Source organism: Juglans microcarpa x Juglans regia, chromosome 7S, assembly GCF_004785595.1.
Source record: "Juglans microcarpa x Juglans regia isolate MS1-56 chromosome 7S, Jm3101_v1.0, whole genome shotgun sequence".
Lineage (NCBI taxonomy): Eukaryota > Viridiplantae > Streptophyta > Magnoliopsida > Fagales > Juglandaceae > Juglans > Juglans microcarpa x Juglans regia.
This window is the reverse complement of record NC_054607.1, coordinates 7,631,695-7,642,954: the sequence shown is the minus strand read 5'-3', so window position 1 is coordinate 7,642,954 and position 11,260 is coordinate 7,631,695. Positions and strand designations below refer to the sequence as shown.

General features: G+C 34.9%; 1 long non-coding RNA gene across 1 annotated transcript; it reads right to left on the bottom strand.

Annotated features, from left to right (window-relative positions):
- Positions 1–4,459: 4,459 nt before the first annotated feature.
- Positions 4,460–6,934, bottom strand: LOC121240634. The gene is made up of 3 exons (XR_005935578.1): positions 6,670–6,934; positions 5,172–5,288; positions 4,460–4,701 (listed from the first exon to the last, which is right to left on the bottom strand). It is a non-coding gene; the product is annotated as an uncharacterized LOC121240634 (long non-coding RNA).
- Positions 6,935–11,260: the final 4,326 nt, after the last annotated feature.

Sequence of the window (11,260 nt, the reverse complement as noted above, 5' to 3'; positions counted from 1 at the left end):
GAAAAGGACGACGATGAGGAACAGATAAGTAGTAGGACAAAGAGAAGAGGATGGACGATGAAAAAGATACGAGGATGATAATGAGGAAGAAATAAATAGGAGGACGAAGAGAAGAGGAGGGACAATGAGAAAGAGAGGAGGAGGATGATGAGGAGGAAAAAGAGTATGATGAGGAGGATAGAAGGAAAAGATGAGGAGAGGTGGAGGATGAAAAGAAGATAAGGGGAAGAGTATGATGAGGAAGATAAGTGGAAGAGAGGAGGAGGGAATGAGGAAGAGAAGATGTGGAGGACGAGTGGAAGAGGGTGATGAGGAAGAGTGGATGGGGAGAAAGAATAGAGGAATAAGACGATGAGGAAGATAGAAGGAAGAAATGAAGAGAATGATGAGGATTGAAAGTGAGCAACAATTAGTAATAAAAAAATATAAGAAAAATAGGAGGACGACGTTGAGAAGGAAGAAGCGTACGATGAGGAAGATACGAGGACGATGAGAGAGATACGAGGAGGAGGACGGTGAGGAAGAGATAAGTAAGAGTATGAAGAGAAGAGGAAGGACGATGAGAAAGAGAGGAGGAGGAGGAGGAGGAGGAAGAAGAGTACGATGAGGAAGATAGTAGGAATAGATGATGAGAGGAAGAGGAAAAGTATGATGAGGAAGATAGGTGGAAAAGAAGAGGAGGTAGAGCAGATGATGAGGAAGAGTGGAAGATGACGATAAGGAAGATATGAGGAGGAGAAAGATGAGAAAGAGTGGATGAGAAGAAAGAATAGAGAAAGTGTACGATGATGAAGATAGAAGGAAGAAAGGAAGAGGAAGTAGGGTGGAAGAGGAGGAGGAGGATTGAAAGTGAGAAGCAATTAGTAACAAAAAAAGTATAAGAAAATCATCTACTGTTATATTATTTTCAAAAGTAATTGAGTATAAGAAAAACATCTCATAATATTCATTGTATAAATAATATCTCAAAAAGAATTCAAAATAGATAAACAACAAAAAGCTTAATATGCTTCAAACCTTTTGTAAAATATTTTTGTGAAGTTCATTGCTACATTGTTAAAATTGCATCAACCGGCACGGAAACCTGCACTTAGACAAACCTACAGAATCACAAATTTTGCAACTTGTGATAGAGTTATGATTAACAAAGTATAAAGTTAGATGTTCATCACTATCAAAACAATATAATAATAATATAAAATTCAAGACAACAAGCTCAAAAGACATAAAGCATCTACCATAATATACCTGCTTATTTCCTGGGCAAAATACGACAATTGTCTTGTCTTGTCATAATATAGTTGTTGAAAGCTGCTAGTATAAAATGTGTAACTACCCTTCATCATCGTAGAATGTATCTCATTGTAAGAAAAATAATAGAATGATACTAATCCTAAAATCTGCCATCAAACTTACATTTAGCGTCTAATAGATGATTATAATTTCAACTTGAAAACAGAAATTTAAATACCCAAAAAATATTCTTTGCATCCTTTCATCTTAACATCAAAATGAGAGGTCTTCTTAAATGAAGGGCTGAAACCTGGAAATAGTATTTTATTAAAAAAAATGGTGAGTACAAAGTGTCATCTAGAGACTTAGAGAGTATCTACCTCCTTTGGATCTAAGCTGAATGCTAGCCATTAAGGCTACCCACTCGAGGTTGTAGATGCCTAAGGCCTTATCTACAAATTTCAAGTTTTCACAACTAAAATTTAAAATCCGTTAGAATCGAAAAATGAATTCAAAATTTTTAAACACATCTAACGACAAACAAAGTAAAAATAAAACATACAAGTAGTATATCCATGTGGAGATGGATTAGGAGGAGAATGAAGAAATGAGCAGTAAGAGGGCAAGAGAATATGACGAGGATGATGAGAAATAGAGGAGGGGGACAACGAGGAAGAAATGAAGATGAGGAGAAGGAAAAGAAGATGATGAGGATGATGAGAAAGATACGAGGAGGAGGAGGAAAAGAAAATGAGGAGGACGATGAAGAAAGGATAAGAATGAGGAGCAAGAGGGGAAGAGAATATGAGGACGATGATGAGAAATAGAGGAGGGGAACAATGAGGAAGAAATGATGAGGAGGAGGAAGAGAAGATGAGGAGGACGATGAGGAATAGAACGATGAGGAAGAGGGGGAAAGAGAAAAGGAAGAGGACAATGAGAAAGAGAGGCGGACGATGAGGAAGATAGGAGTAGGATTGGAAGAGGAGGAGGAGAAAATGAGGAGGACGATGAGGAAGAAGACAATGAGGAAGAGATGAGGAGGAGGAAGAGAGGAAGAGATGAAGAGGATGATGAGAAACATAGGAAGAGGAGAGGAGGAGGAGGAGGAGGAGGAGAAAATGAGAAGGACGATGATGGGGAAGAGATGAGGTGGTAAGAGAGGAAGAAGATGATGAAGAAGATAGGAAGAGGAGGAGGAGGAGGAAGAGGAGAATTGGAAGAGATGAGAAATTAGTAATAAAAAGAATATAAGAAAATCTTCTGTTGTTATATTATTTTTAGCACTAATTGACTATAAGAAAAACACCTTATAATATGCATTATATAAATAATGTCTCGCAAAGAATGCAAAATAGATAAACAACAAAAGAACACAAAATATATAAACAATAAAAATCTAAATATCTTTACTTGGCTTGATAAAATACATAAACATAGCAAGTACCTTTTGTAAAAACTCTTTAAGAAGTTCATTTCTACATTGTTGAAACCATATCATCCAGCATGAAAACCTGCACTATTAGAAAAATCTACACAACCACAAATTTTGCAACTTGTGGAAGAGTTATTAATAATGAAGGACAAAGTTTGATGTTGATAGCTATCAAAACAATATAAAAATAATATAAAATTCAAAGTTCAAGACAACAAGCTCAAAAGAAACATAAAGCTTCTAACATAATATATTTGCTTATTTCATAGGCAGATTACTACAATTGTCTTGTCATAATATAGTTGTCGAAAGTTATAAATATAAAGTGTGTAACTACCTTTCATCATCGTCGAATATATCTCATCGTATAAAAAATGATAGAATGACACTAATTCTAAAATCTACCGTCAAACTATCTTCCTTCACCGTGTAAAAGATAATTATAATTTCAATTAGAGAATTGAAATTTAAATACCTAAAACAATTTTTTTGCATCCTTTCATTTTAGCATCAAAATGAAATTGTCTTCATGAATGAAGGCCTGAAACTTGTAAATAGTATTTTATACAAAAAGAAATAATAGTGAGTACAAAATGTCATCTACATACCTAGAAAGCGTCTACCTCTTTTGGATCAAAGTTGAAGGATAGCCACTAAACTTATCCAATTGAGGTTGCAAATGCCTAATGATCTACAAATCTCAAGTTTACTCGATTAAATTTTTTTTAATCGAGGTTTACATGATTAAAATTTAAAACCTCTCAGAATTGAAAAATGAATTCAAAAGTTCTAAACACATCTAACCAAAAAAAAAAAAAAACTAATTTTTAAAAATATACTATACGAATAGTATATTTAGAAGGAAAAGATGAGAATGAGGAAGAGTGGAGGAGAGAAGGATGAAGAGTAGAGAAGAGGAGGGAGGAGGAGGAGGGAAAAGAGTAGTAACAGTACTAAGAAGAAGAGGAGGGGAAAGATGAGAAGAAGCAAGAGAAATATATATATATATATATATATATATGTATGTATGTGTATAGATTTAGTTAGAACAAATTTAGTTATAACTACAAAGTATAATTCTTACTACTTTATTTATATTTATCATATATATATGACTTCGTACATATAATTGGTATATATATGTGTGGTATGTACTTGTATTTAGTATATAGGTAGTTATATATTTGATAAAATCACTCGGTTGCATTGGGCTCAGGCTTTTCCTTCGAACAACCTCCCACAGTGCTTAGGAGAATGCCCTCTCCAATCGCCAAAAGTAGTAATCAAATCCCAACAAATTATACAATCTAATTCTTCCTAATGAGTCTCATTCTGTCTGTCCTTTCTTCTGAATTAGACATGGAATGAGCTAGTTCACTCTGGAACCCTTCTCAATCAATGCCTGAGCAATTCCATACCCATTGAGCTAACATTCTCTTCACTTAGTTCTCTCAGGTTCCAACTCTTGTTTTTCCAAAAGATTAATAATAATCATATGCATTACTAGTAAATTAATCAACATCAAATAATACTGCTAAATAATAAAATTAATCAATAACAAAAAAAAATACAGTAACCAGCGCAAGAAGTTGATTACAAGTAGTTAGAGGCCATGAAAACCAAATATACAAAAGTAAATTTGCGGCATGGAATATTTCTCTACATCTCCAAAACCCTATAGGCTTTTAAACTGCAACTGAAAGAAAAAACCATAAATAAATTAGAAAAACTTTCTTTCTTGAGATCATTTTCAGTGGATTGACAATAAAAAGAGAACTATATGCAAAATGCAATCTTTAAGGAACTATCATATAACAGCATAACATGCCTTAAAAATTAACTACGAGTGAGAAAGGAAAGAAAAGCACCTCATATATGCATAGTAAATACATGTTTCAAAGAACAAAACATAGATAACAAAATCTTGAATATTCCAGCTGACTTGAATCCAAAATATAAACGTAACACTTACCTTTTATCATCAATCTTTACAAACTTCACTGCCACATTGTCAGAACCTGTGTACTCCTATCCTATCACACACCAACATCGGAAATAGACACATCAGCCAAAACCTACATAACCACAAAGAACTAATTTGAAGATGAGCAAGTAGCGTATGACTATGATTCCGTACACAAAATGAAAACTGATCAACCAATAGTTCATGAAGGATAGAGTCATATAACACGAGAATCAAACAACTACGAAAAATGACAAAGTTGTTGATCTTTAAAACTATAGAAAGAAAAACAAATAAAAATAAATCTAATGGTTAATGACAGCTGACTCACAAGAGACAAAATAACTTCTAATGAGAATACCTTGCTGATGCCTTGATAGCACAATAATTATCATAATGCAGTTGTCAATAAATGTTAATGCAAAGAGCGACTATCTTTCAAGATCAAAGTAACAAATATTTGACCAGACAAATTCTAATATATAGAAGATTATACAAGAGCATTGAACCCAAGATCTGCAATCAACTTATTCACCTTACCTTACGAAAGAAGTGATTCAAGTTCAACTAGAAGAGAAAAAGTTATCTACCCAAAACAATTTTTCTGCCCTTCATACCTCAGCATAGATATGAAGCACCATGAAGGAGGGTTGAGAGCTGCAAATAATCTCATACAAAAAAAGATCCAAATGTTAGTGGGAGCTTTCATGAATCTCACTCTCTCTAGTACCAGCATGGTATGTACCAAAGTATCTTCTGTAGACAGAGCAGGCTCCAACAAGGCTGCCTTTCTAGCCTTGCTTATCTCATTTAAAAAGAAGAAGGAAATAAGAATGACATCTTATGATGTGCAAAAGATTAGCAAGAAGTCTTCATTGCTGAAAGACACTGGAAAAATGGTTTAACAACAATGATTAAAGGATTAGAACACTTGTAATCACCAGTTACCCGACAAGTCATCTCTAACATGATTCACATATGAATTTATTTATAGAAAATGGAATTAGTTTTAACACTTGCATTTTTGTAAGACTACTTAACCTAAACAAAGTTCACTGAGATTATTAACGAGGCTCTTAAAAAAAAAAAAATGTAGGCAATCATCTTACAGAAATTGAGTCTCATATGGTTTCAACCAGAGTAGGCTAACAGCAAATACACTTGCAATTGACACACTTGAGCATGCAGAATATTTAGAGTTAAAAGACCATAAGGCCCCATCCTTTCCAACTTAAGAGGACAATTCCAGGGTGGCGTGTCTTGTTAGGAACCCTATATAAATACTCAAGCATTTAGATTTATCCTATCAGATGAGATCATGCACAATTACTAAAACTAGGTGTTTATTTTAGGAGTTGGTTTGATATGATGCATACTAATCAATGTATGTGGACTTTGCACAAGCAGGCCCAAACCTATCAACCAATGATTATATTCATTCAAATTTATCTTCACGTATCTGATGCAGAACCTAACTCAAGAAGAGTGTTTGCAACGCAAAGTAAGAAGTTCATCATAGTCCAAGATAGCTTATAAGGTGTTATAAGAACGACAAGCAAAAGGAAGAGCGATAAAATTCATCAAGAATTTAGACAAGAAGCATAAGTAGAGTAACACCACGATTCCAGAGCGCTCCATGGCACGGTTATGAACTAGAGTAACAACAGTCCCCACCCCATCCAATTCAACATGCTCCACGACAAGCGTTAACATTGATAGATTGTAAGTTAAAAAAAAAAAAAAATGATTTAAATTCAAACGACTCAAAGTTAAAAGACTACTAGCAACTAGAGAATACAGGACGTGCCGTCGATGATCACCCTGAGCACCAATAAATCTCATCCACCAAGAATAATGTACCGGAAAAAGTGCCAAGAGGCTCACCTTAAGGTCACCTTCACAGCCATTACAGTTGCCGTCTTTCTAGGACACAAAGCTAAAAGACTAAATATATAATAAATAAAGATAAGAATGAACTCAAAAATCAATGATAAAAATAAACAAAATTACGGAAGATTTGGTGTTCAAAAGACTTTACATGAGGGAGGTTAGGACCTTTTGTCTTCTCAATCAAGCAATCGTCGAGAAGAGAGCAAGGCCACGTTTGGAATCAGGTCCAATTGTGAATCTCTTAGCCGAATCAATGAAAATCCCTTCGGCGAAGAATTCGAATCAGACCAGTAACAGATTTATTGCAATGCTTACAGTTTGGATCATCGAATGCGTCTTGATCGCAGTGAAAAAACCACCACTCTCTCTCTATCCCCCGAACGGCTACTTGTTTGTGAGGAATAGTAAATATACAGGCGTATACATATCATATATGCGTGCGTGAACGTCGGGGAGGGGGAAAGGGGGACGGCCTTATGTTCTCTCGTGTTTTTTTACTATTGGAAGATCATAAACGGCTATTTTTTGGATTTTTTTTAAAATTCAAATTTAAGCCACGGTAACTAGTTTTATTATTCTGCCGCTGAAGAGTTAAACGGGTGAATGTTATTTGAATGACAAAGTTGGCGATCAGTGGTAGCAACTTGTCTTGAGAATTTCTGTTTAACTCTTTTAATTCTAAAAATAAGTACAAATCATCAGCAACGGAATATTTACAGCCTTTTAAAAAGATTTTAAAGTTAAGATTATAAAAGGAAAACTCTACTTACAACCGCCATTGTAGTTACTTTTCATGAAAAATTTCATTTTTTTAAGTCCTTATCATTTCATTGTCTCTCTCTTTCTCTATCAATTTTTTTTTTTTTTTGACCTTCTTCCTCTCGACAAAGAAGAAAACAACCTGAATGGTCATCCAAACTCCAAAATCTGCAATGGCTTGAGATCTCCGAGCAGCTTAGCCACCAGAGCCTCCGCAAAGTCTACAATGGCATGATGCACATACAAAACTGTAGAGTGCTGCAAGCGCCTTGTCTGGTTAACAATTGCTTCCACCCCATCCGGGTGACAGTGCCCGCAACAAATAGTGGCTATCCCACCGAAGGCATCCAAATAACTACGGCCTTTTTCTTCATACAAATACTACATTTTCCCATCTACCAAATAATTTAACTGTAAAATAAGATACAAACTTTTTCATTACCAAATAGGATTCGCACTCAAGATCACCCATTTGTTTAATACTCGAAAAAAGTTGAGATTTTGCATTGGTTTCTACGTATTTGATAAAGATAAAAGAATATAGAAATGAATAAATGATGTGTTGAGATATTTGTCTATATAAAAATACTTGCCGGCTTCTTGTATAAGTGCAATATAGAAGGGCTAAAGTACTCCTTGCACTTCTCCAAGATCTCAGATGCAGGTAGGCCAGTGTAAGGGGAAGGAATGTAGTCGAAATGGGGTATTTTGGGCACGAGAAAATCATCTTCTTCTTCGAGTGTATTTTGGGTATGGTTATGGGCAAGCTGGGAGAGGCAAAGAGGCCGTCGTAGCCAAAAATTTATTTGAGATAGTGTGCTTTGGAAGATCCGCTGCATCTTCTTCTTCTTCTTCAGTGCTACTACAAAAGAGGAGACAGAGAGCGTTTGAGATGAACAAGTCGTGCATGAAACATAAACATGCGCAAATGAAAGAAATGTAGAGGGAGAAAGAAAAAGGTCAAAAAAAATTGATAGAGAAAGAGAAAGGAAACGAAATGATAAGGACTTAAAAAAATAAATATTTTTCATGAAAAGTAGTGCCGATTGCATGGGGTTCTGCAAAGGCAGCTGTAAGTAGAGTTTCTCTTATGAAAAGAGGTGGCACTATTGCTACCGATGGAATGTCCCGATAAGTGTATTTTTTATGTATTTTTTTAATCAGCTAAAACATTTTTAAAATAAATAAAATCACAGCATCATTAAAAAATATTTTTTTAATCACCAACTAAAAAAAAAAAAAGTTATTAGACCAAGACCCAACTCTTAGTAGGTACAGGCAATTTTTTACTTGCTAGGTAAAGAAATAATAAATAAATAAATAAATTGTCGAATGTGTCGGGTTGGGTTATATTTCCCTAGTTATGGTTGCGGGCCAAGTCAGGTCGGGCCAAAAACGTTCTTGGGTGGGCCAATGTGCAAATAGAGTTCCCAATACCTCGCATATTCTCCTCTCCCAAAATTGAACAAAAACGAATAAAATATATTATTAATAGTAATATAGTATTAGACTATTAGTATTAGACCATAAAATGTAAATTATAATTAATATACGTTATATACTAATGTATATTAGTATTACTAATTTACTAATGTATTATGTACTTATCAAAAAGAATATATTGAGAGTTTATTAGGCCATAAAATTTTGGTAATAATATTTGAGTGATTTTCTTTCCTTTTTGGTAAATAATATTTTAGTGATCTTATTTGCAACTTTGGTATATAAATTCAAATCTTTTGATATTTAGGATTTTTTTTCAATTGATGTGATTTATCAATTTCAGTTTAAAGTTTTACAATTTCAGTTTGTATTATTATATATATTATATACAAAAATATATATAATATAAAAAATATTATATATAATATTAAAAAGTAATTTAAAATATATATTATATAGAACCAGTCCAGGCCTAAAAAGTCAAGAACAGGAACCAAACCGGTTCCGGCCAGTTTTTCTATTACGAAAACCGGCTCCAGACCAGACTGGTTCAAAACCGAACCAATTTGACAGGTTCAAGCCGGTCCGGTCCGATTTTCCGGTTTCCCGATTTTTTTTTACACCCCTATCAGTCTCATTCTCTAAGTTGGTGTTTTCTTGTGATTAGTGTTATGGGTTTTTGTAATTCTTCCAGTATTAGAAGTGGAAGCTTACAAGTGGTATCAGTAATGGTTGATCCTACAATTGTAGAAGACGAGAGGTGCTTTAAAAAGTCAACAAGATAGGCCACAAAAGCAGCAAGAAATGGTTCAGAAGCACTAGAGCATCAGTACCAATAGGTGATTAGTTGTATGTCAGAAAGGTTAGATAAACTTACTCATATGCTATGTTCTTTAGTTGAATCTACACATGTTAATTCTCATCGAGATGGACCTCATGAAACCCGGGGGTTGGTCATGATGATAGAAATGTAGTTCAGAGGGGTTTGCATTTAGATTTTCCACATTTTGGTGGTGCTGACCCTGTTGGGTGGATCTTTAAAGCCACCAAGTACTCTAATTATTGCAAAACACATTTTCATTAGAAACTGCTAGTGGCTTCTTATCACATGGAAGGGGAGGCATTAGTGTGTTACCAAGATGCCTTAGATTCGGGTTTGTTTAATTCATGGGAGTCTTTCGTTATGGCCTTACAAGTCAGATTTGGGTCGTCAGCATGTAATGACCCAATGGAGGCACTAACAAAGTTAAAACAAACTTATTCTGTTACTTTTTATAAATCATAGTTTGAAGCCTTGTCGAATAGGTTGAAAGGTTTGTCTGAGAGACATAAACTTAGTTGTTTCTTGAGTGGTTTAAAAGATGAGATCAGTTTACAAGTTAAAATGTTCAATCCAATTAATCTTGAGGCTGCTTTTAGGTTGACAAAACTCCAAGAGGAATATGTTTTATCCTTGAGGAGATCTTGGAAACAAAATGTTAATTTTGGTGACAAATTGGTTGTTGATAATGTAGTAGATGCAATTAATAGAGTGCAAAGAAATAATGCTCCAATTAGGAAGGTTACTTCTTTTCAAATGGATGAGAAAAAAAAGTAAGGACTGTATTACCACTATGATGAGAAGCGGAACCCCAATCATGTGTGCAATAATCCAAAAGTGTACTAGTTGCATATGGATAATAATGCTGAAGATGAGGTGCCACAAAATGACATGGGAGAGTTGGTACCAAAAGCTGAAGTAGTTATTTAAGTGGGGTCTAAAGAGCTCAAGGTTTCAATTCATGATATTTCTGGATGTACTAACAGTAATCCTATGAAACTATTGGGTAAAATTAGCTCATTCTCTGTTGAGATTCTGGTGGATATAGGAAGTACTCATAACTTCCTGGATCCATTGGTGTTAGAGGCAGCAAAATTGAAGGTAGTGAAGGATGTAGGACTCCAAGTAAAGGTGGCAAATGGTGCTAAGATCCTCAATCAAGGCAGGTGTGAGGAAATTATTAGAATTCAAGGAACTATGTTTTTGGTTCCTTTCCATATACTTACTCTTAGAGGGTGTGACATTGTGTTGGGTGTTCAGTAGCTCAAAACATTGGGTCCCATTCATTGGGATTTCACTAATATGACTATGCAATTTGTGGTGAATGGCAAGAAATTTTCTTTACAAGGGTTAATTTCTGAGTCGGCTGTAGTACAGCCTGGCTTGAGTTTATTGAAGTCTTCTTTTGAGAGGAAGCAAGGTTGGTTGTTGCAAATGATTGTTGTAGAAACAAGTGGGCTCAGTGATCCATTACAGAATGAAGTGGAAGAGTTGCTTGGCCAGTTTAAGTTTGTCTTTGAGGAACCAGTGGGTTTACCACCACCTAGAGCATTTGACCATCAGATTGTGTTGAAGAATGGTGCTCAACCAATTTTAGTGAGGCCTTATCCTTATCCCCACTATAAAAAATCTGAGATTGAGAAGATAATGCAGGACCAACTTAGTAATGTGGTTATAAGACTTAGCCAAAACCCATTTTCTTCACCTGTGTTGTTGG